The sequence below is a fragment of the Canis aureus genome, chromosome 32, assembly GCF_053574225.1.
Source record: "Canis aureus isolate CA01 chromosome 32, VMU_Caureus_v.1.0, whole genome shotgun sequence".
Classification (NCBI taxonomy): Eukaryota; Metazoa; Chordata; class Mammalia; order Carnivora; family Canidae; genus Canis; species Canis aureus.
Window position 1 is genome coordinate 26,774,151 of NC_135642.1, and position 23,714 is coordinate 26,797,864.

At 38.7% G+C, this 23,714-nt stretch overlaps 1 protein-coding gene across 2 annotated transcripts in view; it reads right to left on the reverse strand.

Moving 5' to 3' along the window:
• The window catches only part of ZNF280D (zinc finger protein 280D), a 301,506-nt gene that overhangs the window by 219,412 nt on the left and 58,380 nt on the right, over positions 1 to 23,714 (reverse strand). For both annotated transcript variants that reach the window (XM_077881215.1, XM_077881213.1), the window contains exon 2: positions 8,026 to 8,148. The gene's annotated coding sequence lies outside the window, so the exon portion shown is untranslated. The remainder of the gene's footprint in view (positions 1 to 8,025; positions 8,149 to 23,714) is intronic.

Here is a 23,714-nt window from a genome sequence, read left to right on the forward strand (position 1 = left end):
GGAGTCCCGCATCGGGCTCCCTGCACGGAGCCTGCTTCTCCCTCTGCCTATGTCTCTGCCTCTCTCTCTCTCTCTCTCTCTCTCTGTGTCTCTCATGAATAAATAAATAAAATATTTTAAAAAATAAAAAAATAAAAATAAATTTAAAAAAATAAAGATGATCAATAGGGTCTACTCTGTAGACTCGGCGGCATTTTACTCAGGTTCACATGGAGCATCATACAGTGGGAGAAGTAGAAGGCACCTTAGAGATCTCGATGGACATTTCTCATTTCATAGATGAGGAAACTTAGAGAAATGAAACAAATTCCTCCAAAGTCACATGTCCAGAAACTTGCATAACCAGGTGGCACACTCAAATCTAATGATGCCCAATGCAGGGCTTCTTCCACATTCTGCAGCTCAAATCCTTGCTGCACACAAGTTATGCTCATTACAAAGTGCCAGACTGTAATGTGGCAGTGGTCTCAATCTTGAGCATCCCTCTGCCTTGGTTTTATTTTTCTCTTCATTTTTGAACATTTACCTGAAAGGCTGCATTTCAAAGATACTTTTCCTAAAAAATAACCAAAAGATATGCAGGAGGAAATTAGCATAATGTATTTTATCTATAATTTACAGTGTGTAATCTAAAAATGTACAACAAAGCAATGCTAGTAGTGCAGAGCAAATTCCCCTGGGATATTTGGTTCCATTTAAAAACACCTCAGTATGGGGGGATGTGGGAGCAGCAGCCTGTGACACACTTCCATCAGGGCAAAATGTTATTCTAGTGATTCACAGCAAGAGGCCTGACAAACACTTTGAGTCAATATAAAGGTTCTTGCCATCAGGATAAAATGAGAATTGCAGTGGGTGGTCCCATTCAAGCCTCATGTCTCCTTCTACTTCTGTCCTGGCTTAGGTGGTTGCCCTGGAAACAGTAGGGTGGCAAACGAAACCATTTGGAACAACTTTTAGGAAGCCGTATGCATGAAGGCCTAATTTTTATTTGCTGCTGCCTTTTTTCCCTTCTTAAAGGGTAACTTTTCCAAGGCTATCATTCCCCGAGAGGGTGTACTCTTTGGACTACCTTGGAAGTTGATTCATTCTAAAGTTTTTGGCAAGGTCCAGTTGGAGGGCTGGCCAGAGTCTGGCAGATAGCAGGGGGAAAGGGGCTTTATTTCTCATTATTCAGCTCTGGATCCCAACACAGATGGTCCTGATCTCCTCCTCCCCCACCTAAGAATTTTTCTAAAATGACACCCAAGTTTTTCTTGGCAGAAGTTATCATTCCTGGCAAACAGTTCACTGCAGCTCTAATTATGATGACAGCTTTAATGGAGAAGATAATCATATTAAATGGTTCTTATTCAGTTCCATATGATGAATTAGTGATTACCATGAAATGTGTTAAGCAGCCAAAAGTCAGGGGAAAGGATAATGTACTGAGCTACAAGTTGAGGTTCGAGGGATTCCAAAACTTGTGGGAGGTACGACAAAATGACCTTTAAAGACAAGACGCTGACATTGTCTCTTGTGGCTCATATACAAAGAAAAAAAAATGCTTTTTCCTGATGTGTCTGTTAAAGAAAAAAAAATCATTCTGACACTTGTTAAAATGGTAAAGAAGACTTTATGCAAGACTATTGCAATAGGAGCTGACTCTATTGCAATGAGAGAGATCGATTAACCTTCCAGTGCAACAAAGACAAGTGGGCATTTACCAGCCAATGTGCAGAGGAAGAGGTCAGTGGATGGGCAACCACTAACAGGAGATACCAAGAGTACAGGGATTCATTTTTAACAGGATTCCTGCAAAAGGCTGGTCATGGACCTACACATCAACAATGAGGGATGAGGGACTTCACCAGGCACGGGGCGGGGGGGGGGGGCGTGGTATCAATGGTGGTATCATTAGGTATCAATGGTGGGGATACTCTTGCTAAACTTATTGAGCAGGATTTTTTTTAAACTGGGATAGGCACACCAAAGACAGGACAGGGCCAAGACTGATGCCTGAGAATCTTTGTCAGTCCCACCTTCTGCTCAAGGAAAGGAGAGACCTTCTTTCCTCTGAACAATTTAAGTCCATTTCTTTGTCAGTCTCCTTTTGTTATTAAGGACCAGCTGAACCATCTGTTAGGACTTGGTAGTAGAGGATATTTACTGGATAGTGCAAATAATAAGGCATTCAATGCCGGAAATTTCTATGAAAAGAAAAAGAAAAAGAAAGATTAGGTTGAAGCAGACTATAAACCCAGTTTCTGAGTCCAGAGGGCAGCCAGTTGAGAAGCTTTCACAATGCTGTACTTGAAGCACCTTTAGGTAGTGAAGTGAAGGTAATGGTTGAAATCTGGTAGATTTCCTAGACTGTAGTTTGAATATCTCCAGTGGTGGTATAATATTAGGGTTGTGGTTATTTCCCAGAACAGAACATGGAAAATGTGTAATTTTCCATAAACTTCCTGAATGGCCTACACAGCAGCAGCTCCAACCTTAAAGGCTTCCCCATCTTCCAGCATCAGCTTGCAGGACAAGCTAGGATCCCAATAAAGATCCAGGTAGTCGGGTTTTTGTTCTCAGTGGCACCAAGTTAGGCAAGTGGGAGAAAAACTGGAAACATTCATTTGGACAGTTGGATGGCCAGATATTGGAGAAAATTAGAAGACTTGAGTATTTGGGAGGGACTGACCAAATGTGCAAGTTGGCAGGATTCAGTCCAATCTGTAAGTATATAACAAAACCTCAAAGACAATGACCAGGACTAGAGTCTGATAGTTCACAAAGGTGTGCTATAGTCTTTCACTGCACCATAAAAGTTTCCTCTATATTCACCCTTTTTTTCACCGAAGTTAACCAAAGTAAGATATTCTTGTTTACAAAATGAGTCTGATCACATTACATAAGTGCAGCAAGAATAGTAACTGGCCACACAGACCTTTGAAAGTTTGCTTTGCTGGAATTTTTCATAAGGGATCTCAAATTAGACTTTTAAAAGCCTCTCAAGGCTATGAAGCCAAGTCAAGAATTTGCCACCAGATTTCACTGGCAGTATCTACAGATTTGGGTGCATTTCTCTGTTTTCCAGGCCCCCAAAATATCCTGTTTCCTGGGCCTGCCAGGAAGTAACTGTCCTTCCTCACCTACAATGCTGGGAACTTTGTCAGCCATACCAGTCCAGTTTTCCCAAAAGGGCTTTGTAAGCATTAGCTCCATAAAGTCAACCTTAGTTCCTTAAACTATTTGGTCAGAACGGATTCTATGCACATCAGTCTGAAATATGACATTCCACTCAAAGCCTCAGTTATATAACCAATGTTTCCAATTATGTCTTGTGCAAGGAGGACAGATTCTTATTGAACTTATGCAAATAATTATATCGTCATGAAAATAAGAATACTCAGTAAGAGTTTCTGAATTCTAGAGGAATCAGGCAGAGAGAAAAGATAAATGTTTCATTTCTGTTTATAATAAGTGTTACCTACTAAATTGTTGTGAATTATAGCTTAAAAGAAAGGGAAAAGGGGTTCCTTAAACCCAGCAGCAAGCTTCCGAACAAAAACTATAATCCTCCTTCATCTGTTTATTCAGTGTTATGTAATTAATTCTCGTTCTGCTTGGTCTTGGGTTAGCAGTCTGATGAGCCCATCAAACTTTCTACCAGAGTTCTAGGATACTTTCTCAGTCAAATGATGTGGTTTCAAAGTAATTTAAGCAATGCCATCAGAACCTTATCTCCCAGAAACCTTTCCTATTACTTTCCATGGATCTCTTTCCATTCCTTTCTGTTGAAGATGAAGAACTCTGGCCTATAGCTGATTGCAAGTGCTTTCTGAGAAGAACCAAAGTAAAACAAAAACTGTCTATTAATGACAAAAGATCTTAAATGGTTAAAGATCTGAGTAGAATTCTTATAAAAAGGATGCAATTGACAAGGGAATTCGGTTATTTCTGTGGTATAGAACATTTACAATGATAACTAGAATTATAACTGGTAACATTATGCTAGAACATATCATGGTCAGTGAGGGTATTGACAAACCTCATACAATTTCTAAAATATTTGTACTAGTAATATTTTATCCATACAAATATAACCTAGAGAAGGTTAAAGTATCTTTTCTTTCAAAATACTTTTCATGCAACTGAACATATCAAATAAATGTAATTGATTTTTGGCATCTCTCTTTTTCAAAATAAGAAAAAATCCTCTAAGATTTTTTTCTGAGAAATCTCAAGGTCAGTTTGAGATTAAGATTTCATTTAGGGTTTGTTTGTTTGTTTGTTTTTATAATAAATTTATTTTTTATTGGTGTTCAATTTACCAACATACAGAATAACACCCAGTGCTCATCCTGTCAAGTGTCCCCCTCAAGTGCCCGTCACCCATTCACCCCCACCCCCACCCTCCTCCCCTTCCACCACCCCTAGTTCGTTTCCCAGAGTTAGGAGTCTTTATGTTCTGTCTCCCTTTCTGATATTTCCCACACATTTCTTCTCCCTTCCCTTATATTCCCTTTCACTATTATTTATATTCCCCATCATTTAGGGTTTGATTCTGGAAGGACAAAACTGTCCAAAAGGTCAAAGGATTTGAATACTACGATCCCAGGTTACTGCGAACAATACTTAGCTACCTATGTAATCAAAGTTATAATAAAAGAGTTCAAAAGTAAATACAGGACAGAACCTAACTGTAAAATTTTTTAAAAGTTCTTTCAGAAATGAGAAGACTTGGATGCCTGGGAGGCTCAATCAGATAAACATCTGACTTTGGCTCAGGTCATGATCTCAGGGTCCTGGTACGGAGCCCACTCAGTTGGGAGTCTACTTCTGCCTCTATCTCTCCCCCCCGCACACACACTTCAACCCCCAAACCTGCTCATGTATGTGTGTGTGTATGCATGCACACTCTCTCTCAAATAAAATGGAAAAAAAAGGAAGTTAAAAAAAAAAAGAAAGAAAAAAAGGAACTGAGAAGACTTGGTTCTCTTAATTACGTATATGATAAAGGTTAACATAAAGCACAGGAAATTATTCTGATAAGACACAGAATTATAGGAATTCTTCTAGGAGAAATACCTAAAAGGTAAAAACAAAAACAAATAAACCAAAAAAAACCACCAAAACCTTTTACAATCTCTTAATAAGAGCAGACCAATAAACCAAGAAAGCCTTGTTATTTCAACAGAGAGAAAAACAAACTCTAGTTCTGTATCAGTGTACTTTTAATATTAAAATGCATTTTCAGGGACACCTGGGTCGCTCAGTGGTTGAGCATCTGCCTTTGGCTCAGGGTATGATCCCAGGGTCCTGGGATCAAGTCCTGCATTAGGATCCCCCCAGGGAGCCTGCTTCTCCCTCTGCCTATGTCTCTGCCTCTCTCTCTCTCTGTGCCTCTCATGAATAAATGAATAAAGATCTTTTTTTAAAAAAAATGCATTTTCAGAGACCTTATAAACAAGCCTATCCCATCAGCCAGCCTTGACCACATTAGATAAAATTCCTTTTCCAAGATTTCTTTCCCAAAAGCCTTCTAGGGCTTTTTTTTTTTTTAAGATTTTATTTATTTATTTATTTATTTATTTATTTATTTATTTATTCATTCATTCATTCATTCATTCATAGAGACAGAGAGAGAGAGAGGAGACACAGGCAGAGGGAGAAGCAGGCACCATGCAGAGAGCCCGACACGGGACTTGATCCAGATTCTCCAGGATCACGCCCCAAGCTGCAAGCGGCGCTAAACCGCTGCGCCACCGGGGCTGCCCCACTGCACCACCAGGGCTGCCCTCTAGGGCTTTTTATATCCATTCAGTATCCATCCTACATATACTGTATACTTTTCTTTATTAAAAATACATTCTACTTCCTTGCATACTTTTCTTGCAAAGTTATTTCATTTCACCCTTATTGTTTCTAGTAGCTTCGTTTACAAATATTGATTATACTTTATAATCATTAAAACCCTTAACAACAGAGAAAACTACAAAGTAGACAATTGCAAACTGTCTCTCATATACCAGCATTCTACAACAGTCTAGCAAATTTTATGAATATACCATCTCACAATTTTTTAAGTCTATGCTTCCTGATAGTATTTTTCAACGTGTCGAAAAAGATGTTATTAACAGACTCAAATATAGTTAGCCTCACTCTATCATATAAAAATAAGAGGCCAAAGATATATAAACTGAAACTTGTGCTTAGTAATCTAATGTTTAATAGTTTCCCTTAGAAAAGATCTCAATATTTAATGAATATCTCTAACATCAGATATTCTAAGATTGGGAGTTATAAAAAACAAAAGATTGTCTTTAGGCAGATATATCACAACATTAAACAAAGCTAGCCCTTGTCTCAAGTTATTTCCCTGTTAACTATTTTATTTTTTTTTGTTTTTTTGTTTTTTTTTTGTTTGTTTTTTTTTTTTTTGTTAACTATTTTAAAAACACATGCATGTTAGGCAAGTATCCAAAGGGGAAAAAAAAAAAAAGAAAGAAAAGAAAAGAAATAAAGAAATCACAAAAACAAAGAAACATAAAAATGGTTAAATACCAAATGTATACTTGTATTATACTTAATACTGAAGACATAGCTGCTTTTTTAAAACAGTATTAAATTAGTCTTATTTACCAAAGATTTCCCCAAACCACATAACCTTGAAAAACATTTGGGTTAGTTTCTATATTTCTGGGAGATTTAGGAATATTTAATTTATATAAGCACTTACTTACCTCTAAGCCAATTTATGAATCTCCTTCACAAGATTTTATAATTTTTTTTGGTAATACCATCTAGAGGTAGAAAAATATCACACATACAAAACATATATATACAAATATAACTATGTAAACATACAGAAGCAAATAGAGATCTTGTTGCTTTCATTCTAAAATTGTAGGCACGAGTCTGGTAAACACCGCAATAAAAAACTCATTGGTTTATATAAAATAACTGGCTCTTGTTTTTGTTCCACGTTATATTTTTATCCCAAATTGTTTTTCTGACAGATGCAACAAGTTAAGGTTACCTGCTCAATTGACAGTTAATGCTTTTTATAAATACTTCTGGAGGAAATTTTTAAGATTTTGTTTTGCCCTTCATGTAGTTTCTCTGGGTGGTCCCTGAGTCTCTTGAGAGCCCCCAATGGAGGATGGAGGACCTAAGTTTAAAGTTCAAGTGACTACAAGAAACTGAGAGGCTGGAATGGGAAAGAGAAAGTCTTGCAGAGGTGGACAGAGAGATGGAGGAAGTAGGGGTTTGAAGGCAGTCCAATCAACGGAATCAAAGGAATGGAGGATTGAAGGTGGTAAAAGGATGGAGGAATGGAAACAATGCTGAGAGATAAGTCTTAGAGGAACCAGTTTGGGGAAATCATTGAAGTTCCCAATTATCCTAAGTAAAAGTATTCCAACAAGAAAGCAAGTAGAGAGCTAGTGCCATGATGGTGGAACATATAGTTAACACGGGTATAAGAGAGGGGTTTGAGTCTACTGAGAAGCTCTCTTGTTCTTAACCCATGATACCTTGCTAACAAAGAAGCCTGGGACTTTAACCCAGCCTCCATATGCCTGGGACTCTCACCCATTTTCTAGTGTAGAGGCCTCCAAAAGAGTCAGGAATTTGTCATTTCAAGAGTCAGTGAGTAGGGACACCTGGGTGGTTCAGTGGTTGAGTGTCTGCCTTTGGCTCAGGGTCCGGGGATCAAGTTCTGCAACGGACTCCCTGTGGAGAGCCTGCTTCTCCCTCTGCCTATGTCTCTGCCTCTTTCTCTGTGTCTCTCATGAATAAATAAATAAAATCTTAAAAAATAAAAAAAAAACAGGGAGTAAATTCCTACTCAGAAAGATCCCAGAAGACATCCATCCAGAAAGATGCTTGCTTATGCAGTCACTTTCCAACCAACTGGAGTCCCACTTTCCATCCTGGGACTCTATCCTAGCTTCAAAGAGTATACTCAGAATCTTAAGAATCAAAATCTGCCCTTACCATGCTTTAACAGTCTGTTATCCAGAGCATTGGGTCAGGAGTTGGACTCACCAGTGGATCTCTAATCAGTCAGGAGTGAAACAAAGTCTTCAGAAGCATACACTTGGGGTCCCGGATGAGAGATTCCAGGAGTCCAATGATGAATTTAATCCTGTCTGAGTCATGACATCATAACTGTTAAAGAAAAGAATTATTCAGACACTTATTAAAATGGCAAGCAAGGGGCACCTGTGTGGCTCAGTCAGTGATTCTTGATCTTGGCTCAGGTCTTGATCCCAGGGTCATAAGTTCAAGCCCCACATTGAGCTCCCCACTGGGCATGGAGCCTACTCAAAAAATAAAAAAGACGGGCAGCCCAGGTGGCTCAGTGGTTGGGCGTCTGCCTTTGGCCCAGGGAGTGATCCTGGAGACCCGGGATTGAGTCCCACATCGGGCTCCCTGTGTGGAGCCTGCTTCTCCCTCTGCCTGTGTCTCTGCCTCTGTGTGTGTGTGTGTGTGTGTGTGTGTGTGTGTGTCTCATGAATAAATAAATAAATAAAAATTTAAAAAAAAAAGAAAAAAGAAAAAGAAATAAAAAGGAATATATTGGCAAGGAAGACTTTATTCAGGACAATTACAATAAGAGCACTGTAGCAGGGGAGAGATTACAGCAAAGGCAGCAGGGGAGTTTTACCAATAGGCAGAGTGAATGTGTCAGCAAATGCAGAATTACTAAGAGGAGATTCAAGGGTAAGGGGACTCTTACTAAACCAACTTAAGGGACACCTGGGTGGCTCAGTGGTTGAGCATCTTCCTTTGGCTCAGGTCATGATCCCAGGGTCCTGGGATCAAGTCCCACATTGAGCTCCCCCCAGGGAGCCTGCTTCTGCCTCTGCCTATGTCTCTGCCTCTCTCTGTGTGTCTCTCATGAATAAATAAATAAAATCTTAAAAACAAAAACAACATAATAGCATTTTTGCTAACACTGGGATAGACAGGCCAAAGAAAGGATGGGGGCCAAGGTGGAGACCTAGCTGAGAAGAGGGCTCAGAGGAGCCTGACAGGACTATGGTTAAAGAGAGAGTATATCACATTCACCACTAACACACATACTTTTACAGACAGTAACCCAGATACGGAAAGGTGAAAATGTAAAGGAAGGAAGGAAAGAAGGAAGAAAAAGTTTATAAAATTGCCTTCTGAGGGACACCTAGGTGGCTCAGCAGTTGAGCATCTGCCTTCGGCTCAGGGCGTGATCCTGGGGACCCAGGATCGAGTCCCACATCAGGCTCCCTGCATGGAGCCTGCTTCTCTCTCTGCCTGTGTGTCTGCCTCTCTCTCCATGTTTCTCATGAATAAATAAATAAAATCTTTTTTTAAAAAACTTTAAAATTGCCTTCTGAACTCAGACTATTTTGAGTGCTACCCCATATTTGTTTGTGGATGAGAAATTTGATCTTTTGCAATAGCCAAAAGATAGTTAGAGCCAAGTCTTTAAAAATAAGGAGGGGATCAAATTGAGTAACAGTGTTACAACTATAAAGCAATGAGCTGGCATTTCTTGTGAGGTTTACAAATAGGATGACCAAACTCAACCCATTTTGCCTGGCACTCTCCCAGTTTTAGGAGTGAAATCTCCTTCAGTTATAGGTAACCCAGGAAAGTTGACACAAGGCTACTCAGTTTTAAAACCCAAAGTCCCACATCCTGGGAAACCCTTCAGTCCCAGGAAAACAGATGGTTGATCATCCTATGTGTAAAGAGAGCTCTGAAGATACTTCAAATAAGAAGTTCCTAAAGCATTTGAGTCATGGCACACGACAAACTAAAGGTTTGGCTTTCAATATAAGGAGTGTTTAAAAAAAAAAAAGCCTCATTTGTTTAGTCACACATTATGCAGGAAAATAAATATTCACCCTGACTCCTATTTAGCTAGAAGTATGTTTATTTAGCTACCTTAATTCAAATAAAAGCCCAAATACCTCTCCAGAAACATTTGGCTAAAGAAAACTTGTTTACCAAATGAAGATACTTGTGTATAATTGTGCATGTTTTCTTTTTAAATTAATGTATCTCTTTATGTTTTGTTGTAAAATTCTTGCTAGAAAAAAAAAGACATTCAAACTTGCTATTCATTCATCTGTATGGTACAGTAATTGTAGCTGCTACGTATGGTAACCAAAGTGTGTGTACATGTATGTGGTTTTCCATGGGGAAGTTCTTTCCCCTCATTGTCTCCAAACTCTACTTTATCTGTACTTTGACTCATTTTCCCAAGGGGTGTGTTGTTCCTGTAGAAGGCTTTTCTGGGGGGCTGAGGGCGCTAGAAATGGATAAAGAGGATTAGATGACAGCAAAATCTTGCTCTGTTGTTGCTATTCTGCTCGGATTAGTCAACAACACCTTAGGATGACATAGGTTTATCCTTCTAAAATCTATTTTATATGCTTTTTTATATGTTTTCCCACTTATGGGAGGACCTTTCTCCCTAACCATGGGAGCCAGGAAACCTGGGAGGGGACATGGTAGCTGGGACCCTGGGATTTGTCTGAGTCTCCCTGGAGCTGAAGAGGAAGAAATTCAAGAGGAAGCAACTTAGGGAGAGGCTAAATTAAAAACCACTTAATGCCAAAGTATCTAAATATGAGGAAAAACTGGGAAACCCACTGACAATAAGGAGGTCAGAAATAGAGTATACAGGTAGAAACTAAAAGAAATTAAGGTAGCTAAACAGGCCTTGTTCTTCTTCTACTTTGCACTCTAGACTCCATTGTCCAGTGTGGGTGGCTAAAAAGACTTACATGTTCGGGTTCTGAGTCTGGATGGGGGAAGTTCCTGTGTTTGGTTCTCTAACTTGCATCACTACTCATGGTCAAAATACCAGAGCTGGCTGTGGTACTGCTGGGAATCCAAAACCTTTCATAAAATTCTTGGGTCTTCCAACTCAGTTGTCAGGGTAAATTGATGGCATTCTGGGTTGAGGGCAGAGTGTCAGTGAGCTGGGCTAGTGCAGCTGGTGGAAAGAGACTTCATCTCTCCTTTTACTAAGAAAGGAGCAACCAGAAGACAGCTATGACAACTTCACATCATTGCGGTTACTAATTTTTGACTCTTTCCTTCATGGTGAAAGAACTGTACTAGAGTGTAGGTCCTTTTAGACTTCATTTCACTTAACCCCTCTAACCTATTCAAAGGCTTTGCACTTTCCATCACTTACTCTCTTTAGGGTTTCCATACTTCCTTTATATGCTCCTGTTGGCATATAGCTAGAATATCTCCCACCTTAAAAAAAAAAAAAAAAAAAAAAAAAAAAACTGTCCTTCCCTGAATCTATGCCCTCCTCCATCTACCCCCTCCCCCTGCTCAGATCCACCTCCATCACCATTCCTAAAATTAGTGGTCAATGCTGAATGTCTCCACTTGCTCACTTCAGTCTCTTTTCATCGTTCTCCATTCATTTTCTTCTCTACAGCTCTACCAAAGCCCTTATTCTTGGGATCACCAATGAGCTTCATCCCTCTAAATCCACTGAGCCATTCCCAGTCCTTCCCTCACTGGATCTCTCAGCAACATTTGACTCAGTAGACCACCCGGCTTCTGAGTCAACACTGTTTCAGCCTTCCTCCTACATTCCTGCTTGGCTTCTTCCTAGTCTGCTGGCTCCTTCCACTTATTCCTGATTTTTAAATTTGTCTAAACCTCTCCTGTTCTTTAAATACACTCACTCACAGTTTGGAGGAGATTTATCCAGTCCCATGGCTTTCATTTCTATCTCCCTGTCAATAATTCCCAGATCTATATATTCTCCCGTCCTGACGTTTCCCCTGAGCTCCAGACTTAACAAACACATCATGCCACCTACTTGACATTTCCATTAGATGTCTAATTAGAATTTCAAGTTGAACATTTTTTTAAAATAGAACTTGATCTTATCTCCCAAACCTGTTTCTCCCACAGTGTTCTCCACTGCAGCTATTGGCTTTACCATTCATCCATGCTATGGTCTGAATGTGTCCCCATGAAAAATCATATGTCAAATCCTAATCCCCAAAAGTGATGGTTTTGGGGGTAGAGCCTTTAGGAGGTACTTAAGAACACTCATGAATGGGATTAGTGCCTTTATAAAAGAGCTTCAGAGAGATCCCTAACCCCTTCCACCATGTGAGGAAACAGTGAGAAGGCGTTGGCTATGAACCAGTAAGAGGCCCTTACCAGAAGGTGACAATGCTGGCGCCATGACCCAGACTACCAGCCTCCTGAACTCTGAGCAATAAATTCTTGTTGTGTAGAGATACTAATTCTGTAGTATTTTGTTACAGAATCCTGAATGGAGTAAGAAACCTCAGAATGTAAATTTAAAGCCCATTTTTTAAAAATAAAGCCCATTTTTAACCACTTTATTCTTCTTACACCTAGATATAATAAAAATCCAATTATTGGGCCCCTATCTGTACCTGATGGCCAGGACTGGGTGTCCTCAAAATTCCCATCCAGATGATTTTCAGGATTGGTGCTGTGGTCTACATTCATGGTTCTATCCTTTCCAGAACTGGGTATGAAATAGTAAACCTAAAGCACTTGAAAAGATGACACTCATGCAAACTGAGTCTCTGCACTTATCTTAGCTACTCTAGTCTCTATGACAAGTAATCTTCATTCCCAAAAAGGATGAACATTTGAATTTTTCCAAAAGCCAATTTTCCAGGAAAGGAGCCCCAAGAGGGTGGAGGCATGAGGGCTGGGTCCTCTGGGGTCTAATGTTTCTCATCTGAATAGCTGCAGACATTCATATAGATTGGGCTGAGTCAGGTAGGCTAGTGGAAGGTTGGAGGAATTATGCAAGGCTTATTGGAAAGATGGATCTGCCTCTGAGAATGAAAAAAAAAAAGCCTTCTTTCCTTTTGACAGTGTCAGTTATTCTAACTGCCAAGGAAAAGAAGTATGTAACAAATTTTGTAATAAATTCAGGAATTGCTAAATATATGTAATGAACCATGTGGGTTCTTACTCTAGGACATGAACATGTGAATCACAATGCAGATGTCTTGGCTGAACAGAACACAACCCAGAAATTCCTCCATTTTCTTGAACATGTACTTCTCAGGGTTGGCCTGCAGGTGGAGATGTAGCCCACAGAGGGACTACATGTTACAGTATGGCGAGGGACTGATGGGATGTTAGATCCAGATAAATAATTAGCATATTGCCCAAATAGATCTTGCCTCCTTGATTCCAGATGTGATTCATTCAGCACTAGAAGATGAGTAAGGCACTGCACAGGCAAAATGACACCATAATCTGACAGACTGAGCTTCTCCCATTGTTCTCAAAGCTCTTGGACCAGTATGCAGAAGTATCTACAACCTTCTCCATGTCCAGGTAGGTGATAAGAGAAAATCTGCCTTCTGGATAGCCCCCAATGAACTGCCCATGTGAAGTTGCTAGTACCTTTGAAGAAAGGACATGTGTCTATGAGTAAAGTGGCCAATTCTCTCATAATGCTGGTCCCTATGTTCAAAACAGCAGGTTAGCATCCTCCCTCCTCTTCCTGCCACATATTCCACCTCTGCTAAAGCCTGTGAACAGAATTGTTGCCTGCAACTGGCTTGGCAGGAAGGCAAACATATTTGGAGTAGAATTACAAATTCACTCACTCTGCCCTTACATGTGCAAAGAAAATGAAGCTTCTTTATTTCCTTGTAATACATCTGCTCATCCCCAGGGAACTATGAAAAAGAATCCTAAATTTATCTCATTCAGTTAAATTTAGTTCAATTCAATAATACCAATGACTCCTGTATGTGAATTCTCTTTCATTTCTTTAAGTAAAATGGTCTTTCAAATTTTCTCTTCATTTGTGTCCTTCAAGATAACATCTGTGTGTATTGGTCTCCGTAAGAGTTTTGATGACCCGTGGTAGCAGAGATAGTATCATCTGGATCTTTACTGGTGAATAGTGGAGTGCCTGGATTTTCTGTTCCCTGGACTGGTGACCACTAAGGTATAGTTTTTCTGGTGTGGCTTTCTAAAATGAAGTACTATCTATCTCTGAAATCTGTGGTTCTAAGGCCTTCTCAAAGTTCCTATTCAGCTACATTTTTGTTTTGACCAGAGCCCTGTGATGTACTTCTGTGCTCTCAAAACACACGGAACTTACTGGATCCATTGTATACCAGGTCATGTGGGCCCAGGAGGGATGGCTCAAGCTTATCTGTCAACTCACCTCCCACTACACCTCCTCACTATCTTTCCCTGCCTAGACTCTGACCTTTGACCTTGTTTCTTCTTTGTCTTCCTTATTTCTTCCATAATCCTTTAAAACTGGAAGGGGCAGTCTTTAGACAATTCATTCATCCATGTAAGATTTCCCTTCTAGAAATGAGACTCATGGCTTAGCTTTCATTGGTAGGAAGGATATCTTCTCAATACTTGAGAAAAAAAACACTGTGCTTTGAGTTCCCCTATCTAGTTGTAGATATGCCTTATATCTGAATTTTCTTTTTTTTTCTTTTTTTTTTTTTTGAATTTTATTTTATTTTTAAAGATTTTATTTTATTTATTCATGAGAGACAGAGAGAGAAAGAGGCAGAGACAAAGGCAGAGGGAGAAGCAGGCTCCATGCAAGGAGCCTGATGTGGGACTCGATCCCGGATCTCCAGGATCAGGCCCTGGGCTGAAGGCGGCGCTAAACCACTGAGCCACCAGGGTTGCCCACAACTGAATTTTAAAAATCCTTTCTGGACAAAGCCTAATTTTAAGTCTTGATGTGGAGTCAGTACAAAATATAATCAAAGTTTCAAAGGTCAGAAATTATTTTTTCTATAGCTACACTGTCCAGTTTGGTAGTCAGTGGCCCCACATGGGTATTTAAAATAATTAAAATTGGGGCACCTGGGTGACTCAGTGGTTGAGTGTCTGCCTTTGGTTCAGGTCATGATCCCAGGGTCCTGGAATCAAGTCCAACATCGGGTTCCCCACGGGGAACCTGCTTCTCCCTCTGCCTATGTCTCTGCCTCTCTCTGTTTGTCTCTCATGAATAAGTAAATAAAACCCTTAAAAATAAATAAATAAACAAATAAATAAAATTAAAATTTAGAAATTTCAGGTCCTCATGCTAGCCACATAGCAAGTTCTCAGTAGCCACATGTGGCTGGTGCCCACCACCCTGGACAGCAAGAATATAGAACATTAACATTCTTGTTAATGTAATGGAAGGTCTATTGGACGGCTATTCTAGAGGTGTACCTACTTCCCTTTCCTGAAGCACTAAAATACTTTATGGAGAAGGAAGATTCCCATAATGTAAGCTCTGCAGGATATGGTACTACACCTAAAAATACATCTTTTAATAATTACTCCTAATTAATACTTGTTGCCCTGGACTCCTAAGAAGCTGGGTTAGTCAATAAGCGCCAGTCCACTTCTCTGAGAGCCAGTGATGTTCTCTGTTTTTCCTAAGAAGAGGGATACATAGTTTTTGGAGCCTAGTACAAAATTGAAACGTTTAAATTTTATTCAAAAGTTGTTTTAAAATGTCAAGATAGCAGTAGCAGAGTATTAATGCAATTACTGATTTTTTTGAGTGAGAAGCCAGTATAACTGCGTTGGTCTTATACCTATGAAGCTGGCTTTGTTCCAAGATAATCATTCCTCAAAAAGAAATCAAGGCAGCCCTTTGGGCTCACTAGGGAATTTGCTCATGAGTGGCAATGCCAGGAACCACAGCTGGGCCAGTGCTGGCCAAACTCAGATGTTAACTCAGACAGGTGCCCAGGGAATGCCTGTTACTGGAGGGAGCCACCTAGCCAAAAAGAAGCGACAGGATATAAGGGCCCCAACATGTTATATTGGAAAGCCCAATGCTGGAAGGTCTGGGCATGTCAACTGCTTCCAGCTGGGTATGTTTCCAACAAAACCAGGACTGTGTGCAGCCAGGAAGGCTGAGATTTGTCACAGACATCATTTTAGAAACTACTGGAAGACAAGGGAAAGGTCACACACCCAGAAACTTCAGCTTTCCTACATGGACTATTGGTGTATGATATCCAAGGGCTTGTGCACAGGGCAGCGGGGTGGGTTCCCTGCCTCAATCTGAGAGACAAGGGGATTTGAGGAAAGGCCAGAACAGTCACTTAGAACTTCAAAATGAATCATCAATGCCAAGGAGTAAGATGGGAAAAAAATAATAATAATCTACTTGTAAGTTGGCTAAGCAGAAGCTGAGGAAAACAGACAAAAACTAAAAGATCTGAGGTGGAAGGAGAGACTTGGAACCTATAAACATTCTGTAAGATAAGTAAATTAACTACCACAGCTTTTTAGAGTGTAGCAGATTGATAACTACATGGAAATGCTGGTTAAAATTCAATAAATTTTTTTAACAAACAGCTGAGGCCAAAAGGGGGGGAAAAGGATTCAGAATAAAAAGAAAAAACAAAACCATAGTGGGTTCAGTGTGAGTTGACCCTCTGATGTACTTGATGGTCTAAATAGTTCTTGTTCAGGGTTTTCTTCAGGTGTCCTTGTCTGTCATATTGACCCCCGGCCTTGGGCAAAGAAGACCTGGCCCTTAGCCCAGCCCAGGCCCTTGGCCACCTTCTCTATTCAAGTTCAAAACTGAATAAAGCAGCTCCTTGAGCTTCCTGAAACATAGATTCTGGGGACCCAAGTATTGTCCTTGAAGGAAGACCCTTGAAGTATGGAAAGATAAGTTGAAAAGTCCAACCACTCAGCTTGGCAAAGTAGTATGGAAGCTTGTGGTTTAATTCTCATACATGACATTTTTTTTCCATACAGGACTTTTTAATTTTAATCCTAATCCTAGGAAAATAGCAAAGTTCTAGTAGAGAGGAAAATACATTTTAAAACTAAATCAACCGAGGGACTCCTGGGTGGCTCAGTCAGTGTAGCATTCAACTCTTGGTTTCTGCTCAGGTCATGATCTCAGGGTCATGAGATGAGCCTTGCCTCAGGCTCTGCTCTCAGTGCAGAATCAGCTTGGGATTCTCTCCCTTTCCCTCTGCCCTCCTTCCTCCCACTACCCCCTTGTGAATGCTCTCTCGCTCTCAAATAAATAAATAAAGTCTTAAAAAAAAAAAACTAAAAAAAAAAAAAAACAAAAAAAAACTAGATCAATCTAATAGAAAGAAGAGGGAAAAAAAAAAAACAAAATTAAAGAATGGTAAACAGAAAACAACATAATGATAGCACAAAGTCCAAATAGGTCAATAATCAAAGTACATATAAATATTAATATATTGAATTTGCCTACTAAAAGAGATTTTCATAAGGGCTTTTAAAAATTCAACCATGTACTACTTATTAATAAATACACTTAAAACATGATGATGGAAAAAAAAGTGATGATGGAGAGGTCATTATGCTGAATAACATACTAAAATTTAACAAAAATTTAAAAAATAATAATATCAAAATCAATCTTTAAACTTTAAGGCAAAAGGAGGGTTATTATATAAAGATACAAGGATAAATAGAATAGTTCACATTGAAGAAATAGTAATTTGGAACCTCAAATGTGTGTGTGTGTAAATCAATATTATAGTTGTAGAAGACATAAACAACATAAGTAATCCTCCACCCAAAGTTCAAAATATACATTATTTCTAGCACATGTGAAACGTTCATAAAAATTTACTATATGTCAAAAAGCAAATTTCAAATGAATACTAATGACCCAAATCATATAAAACATGTTCTCTGATAACAATGAGATAAAATTTTAAATCAATATAATACTTTAACTGCCCTACTCATGTTAGAAGCTTCCAAATAATTATTAAGCAAGGGAGAAAAAGTAATGGAAATTACCAAATGTTTAGCACTGTCCAGACACTTAAAATGCTAGTGCCAAAATGTATGGTATGCAACTTAAGCAGTATTTAGTAAGAAATTCAGAGCTTTAAATGCATATAATAGAAGAGAAGGAAGCATATACCTCAAAAAGTTAAATACAGAGAATGCAGAAGAAAAGAAATAACAAAAGGAAGAGAAACAGATGAAAGGGGAGAATGAATAAGGAATCGAATGACTCAAAAGCTAGTTCTTTCTGAAGGTTAATAAAATAGGCAAACTTGGCAAAATTGATTGATGGAAAAAGAGAAAAAAAAAGTAGGTGGAAAGGGCCATGACTACAAAGAGAGTCAAAGTTTTTAAAAGCCCTAGAAAATACAGTGAATATCATTACACAAAAAAATTGATGATTTAATGAAATGGACAGCTCTTTAGAGATATACATAAAGTTCAGGGTCCACTTCTGGGTTCTCTATTCTGTTCCACTGATCCATGTGTCTGTTTTTGTGCCAGTACCACACTGTCTTGATGACCACAGCTTTATAGTACAACCTGAAATCTGGCATTGTGATGCCCCCAGATATGGTTTTCTTTTTTAAAATTCCCCTGGCTATTCGGGGTCTTTTCTGATTCCACACAAATCTTAAAATAATTTGTTCTAACTCTCTGAAGAAAGTCCATGGTATTTTGATAGGGATTGCATTAAACGTGTATATTGCCCTGGGTAACATTGACATTTTCACAATATTAATTCTGCCAATCCATGAGCATGGAATATTTTTCCATCTCTTTGTGTCTTCCTCAATTTCTTTCAGAAGTGTTCTATAGTTTTGAGGGTATAGATCCTTTACATCTTTGGTTAGGTTTATTCCTAGGTATCTTATGCTTTTGGGTGCAATTGTAAATGGGATTGACTCCTTAATTTCTCTTTCTTCAGTCTCATTGTTAGTGTATAGAAATGCCACTGATTTCTGGGCATTGATTTTGTATCCTGCCACGCTACCAAATTGCTGTATGAGTTCTAGCAATCTTGGGGTGGAGACTTTTGGGTTTTCTATGTAGAGTATCATGTCATCGGCGAAGAGGGAGAGTTTGACTTCTTCTTTGCCAATTTGAATGCCTTTAATGTCTTTTTGTTGTCTGATTGCTGAGGCTAGGACTTCCAGTACTATGTTGAATAGCAGTGGTGAGAGTGGACATCCCTGTCTCGTTCCTGATCTTAGGAGAAAGGCTCCCAGTGCTTCCCCATTGAGAATGATATTTGCTGTGGGCTTTTCATAGATGGCTTTTAAGATGTCGAGGAATGTTCCCTCTATCCCTACACTCTGAAGAGTTTTGATCAGGAATGGATGCTGTATTTTGTCAAATGCTTTCTCTGCATCTATTGAGAGGATCATATGGTTCTTGGTTTTTTTCTTGCTGATATGATGATTCACAGTGATTGTTTTACGAGTGTTGAACCAGCCTTGTGTCCCGGGGATAAATCCTACTTCGTCATGGTGAATAATTTTCTTAATATACTATTGGATCCTATTGGCTAATATCTTGTTGAGAATTTTTGCATCCATGTTCATCAGGGATATTGGTCTGTAATTCTCCTTTTTGGTGGGGTCTTTGTCTGGTTTTGGAATTAAGGTGATGCTGGCCTCATAGAACGAATTTGGAAGTACTCCATTCTATCTTTCCAAACAGCTTTAGTAGAATAGGTATGATTTCTTCTTTAAACGTTTGATAGAATTCCCCTGGGAAGCCATCTAGCCCTGGACTCTTGTGTCTTGGGAGGTTTTTGATGACTGCTTCAATTTCCTCCCTGGTTATTGGCCTGTTCAGGTTTTCTATTTCTTCCTGTTCCAGTTTTGGTAGTTTGTGGCTTTCCAGGAATGCGTCCATTTCTTCTAGATTGCCTAATTTATTGGTGTATAGCTGTTCATTATGTTTTTAAAATCGTTTGTATTTCCTTGGTGTTGGTAGTGATCTCTCCTTTCTCATTCACGATTTTATTAATTTGAGTCTTCTCTCTCTTCTTTTTAATTAGGTTGGCTAATGGTTTATCTATCTTATTAATTCTTTCAAAGAACCAACTCCTGGTTCTGTTGATCTGTTCCACAGTTCTTCTGGTTTCGATTTCGTTGAGTTCTGCTCGAATTTTAATTAACTCTTTTCTTCTGCTGGGTGTAGGATCTGCTGTTTTTTCTCTAGCTCCTTTATGTGTAAGGTTAGCTTTTGTATTTGAGTTCTTTCCAGTTTTTGAATGGATGCTTGTATTGCGACGTATTTCCCCCTTAGAAAATGAAAATATTAATTCAAAAAAGTATATATGAGCCCCTATGTTCCTGAAAGCATCATTTACAATAGCCAAGATATGGAAGCAAGCCAAGTATCAATCGATAGATGAATGGATAAAGAAGATGAGGTATATACATATGATGGAATGTTACTCAGCTGTAAAGAATGAAATCATGCCATTTGCAACAACATGGAAGGACTCAGAGGGTATTATGCTAGTGAAGTCAGTCAGACAGAGAAAGACAAATACCATATGATTTCACTTGTATGTAGAATATAAAAAAATGAAACAAAGGAATAAACAAACAGGGACTCCTAGGTGGCTCAGCCACTGAGCCATCATGCCCTGCCTTTGGACTCAGGTCATGATCTCCTGGGGTCCTGGGATTGAGTCCCACATCAGGCTCCCTGCAGGGGACCTGCTTCTCCCTCTGCCTATGTCTCTGCCTCTTTCTCTGTGTCTCTCATGAATAAATAAATAAAATCTTAAAAACAAACAAATATAAGCAGAAACAGACCCATAAATACAAAGAGAATACAATGAATACAATACAAAGAGAACAAACTGATGGTTGCCAGAGAGGAGGGGGGTAGAAGGATGGGCAAAATGAGTGAAGGGGGGTGGGAAGTATAGGCTTCCAGCTATGGAATGAATAAGTCATGGGGATGAAAGCATACAGAATGTAATCACTGGTATTATAATAGTGTTGTATGGTAAGAAACAGTAGCTACATGGGTTGAGCATAGCATAACATATGAAGTTGTTGAATCATTATATTGTACACCTGAAACTAATATAACATTTTATGTCAACTATACATCAATTTAAAAAAGAGCTATACCCATTAAAAAGCACTATGCCAACCAAGTATTTACCCACATAGGTGAGTTCAACCAAATCTTCAAAATTTATTTCCTGTATCATACAGACATTTTCAATGAAAGGTAGAAGAGATCCTTGCTTCACTGTATGAGAGAAGTATATTTTTGATACCCAAATTGTGCAAAGACAATATGAAACAAGAAAATATTTAGTTATTCTCACTCTTGAACACATGTGCATGAATATTTTTAAATATTATCTAACTAAATTAAGTAATGCATTTATAACACATCATAATAAATAAGGCACAAAGCAAATATAATAAGATTAATTGTAGAATCTAGGTGGTTGATATATGGGTGTTCACTGTGCAGGCCAACTGTTCTAGTTTAAAATTTTTCATTTGAAAACCTTAGGAAAAGTAAGAAATCAAATCTTTGTACAACCTCTAAAAGTATATAATGACAGAATTCCAAAGATGGCTAAAAGAAATCTATCAATATAATTAATCTCATCAGTATGGATGAGCAATTATAAAAGTACAGTTTATGGGGGCACTTAGGTGGCTTAGTCAGTTAAATATCTGACTCTTGGTTCACTCAGGTCACAATCTCAGGCTCATGAGAGCAAGCCCCCGGTTGGGGGGGGTGGTGGTCCAAGCTCAGCAGGGAGTCTGCTTGGGATTCTCTCCCTCTGGCCCTGCCCCCATGCGCTCGCTCTCACTCTCTCTCTCTCTCTGTCTTTTAAATAAATAAATAAATACATAAATACATAAATAAATAAATAAATATTTTTTAAAAGTGCAATTTATGGAAAAAAGAAAAACTACTGGCAAACTGGGAATGGACTACAACCTCATTATCCTGGTGAAGAGTGTTATAGGATTGGGCTTGGCTATTAGTGGCAAAAAAAACCTCCAAAATATACAGAATTTTACTTCTCATGTAAAAGACTAGTTAGATGTTCCAGAGCCAAATTCCTTCTATCATTTTGTTATGTGTTATGTAATCTTTATTTCTAAGATTACTTCAAGTCCAAAATGTTGCTCCCATTCCAGTCATCACATCTGCATTCCAGGCTACAGGAAGTAGAAAGGGGGAAAGTGCTCCCCTTTAGGATAGACTGAAATTTGCAAACTTACATTCCCATGGCAGAAACTAAATTATGTGCCCTCATGTAGTTGAAGGTGGCTGGGAAATGCAGGCATTTTCTTGGCAGACATATCTTCAGATAAAATTGAAAGATTCTGGGGCACCTGGGTGGCTCAGTCAGTTAAGCATCTGATTCTTTAATTTCAGTTCAGGTCATGATCTCAGGTTTGTGAAACAGAGCCCCACATCACTCTATGTGCTTGGCTTGGAGCCTCCTTAAGATTCTCTCTAGGGATGCCTGGGTGGCTCAATGGTTGAACACCTGCCTTCTGCCCAGGGTGTGATCCTGGAGTCCCAGGAGTCCCACATTGGGCTCCCTGCATGGAGCCTGCTTCTCTCTCTGTCTGTGTCTCTGCCTCTCTCTCTGTCTGTCTATCATGAATAAATAAATAGTATCTTAAAAAAAAAAGAAAAGATCCTCTCTTTTTCTCCCTCAGCCCTTCTCTCCCTAAAAAGAAAGAAGGAAGAAAGAAAGAAAGAAAAAGAAAGAAAGAAAGAAAGAAAGAAAGAAAGAAAGAAAGAAAGAGATTCTACTTAAGAAAAAGGAGAGAACCAACCAAAACTGAGGGAGTTGGCAGTCTCTTCTATATGTATCTATCAGAAACCCCTAGAAAATATTTTACTTAGTGGTAAAACATTAGACATGTGTTCTTTAGAGTCAAGAGCAAGTCAAGGATACCTGTTATCACAACTTCTCTTAAACACTGTATAGAGTCTTAGCCAGTGTGACACTTTAAAAAAGAAGGAGAAGGAGAAGGAGAAGGAGAAGGAGAAGGAGAAGGAGAAGAAGAAGAAGAAGAAGAAGAAGAAGAAGAAGAAGAAGAAGAAAGAAGAAAAAAGAAGAAGAAAGAAGAAAGAAGAAGAAAGAAGAAGGAAGAAAATTTCTCATATTTGCAGACCATGGGATTATTTACATAGAAATTGCAAAAGAATTTATAAGTAAGTAATTCAAACAAATAGGAGAATTCAGCACTCTGGATATATTTAGAGTGTAAAAGAAAAAATAATATACTTATGTATATTTATATAAAATGTCTCATTTACAGTAGATACCTAGGCAAAAATCCAAGGAAATATATTCAAGACTATTTGGTAAAATTAAAAAACATTATGTAAAAGATGCACTGGATAAGTGATAAGACACTGAAGGATTGAAAGATATAATTGTGTAAATCCAGGAGCTCTCCCCGTGAATTTATAATAGATCTAATCCAGCAGCTCTCCCCGTGAATTTATAATAGATCTATGAATCATTATAATTCCAATCAGAATCCCAACAAGACTTTTCATGGAATTTAACAATCCTACCCTAAAGTTCATGTGGAAAGTAAAAGAAACAAAACTGCAAAGAAAGTTTTGAAAAAGGAAACTAAGTGGATATTTGCCCTACTAGACTAATTATAAGGCCACAGTTATTTAAATAGTGCAGTATTGAGACAAGGATATAAAAACAGGCCAAATGAGCATAATGAAAAAAATAAGTCAATACTGACCTATACATATATGGAAACTTGGAATGGTTCAGAGATGGCTTTACATGTCAGCAGGGAATGGTGACCATTAGATAAACGGTGCCAAGAGAACCAGTCATAGCCAGTGCATATCCTGGGAGGAGGGAGTATTTAGATCTCTACTTCATACCATAATAAAAATACAGCTCACACGGATTAAAAATTTTAAAGTATGGGGGA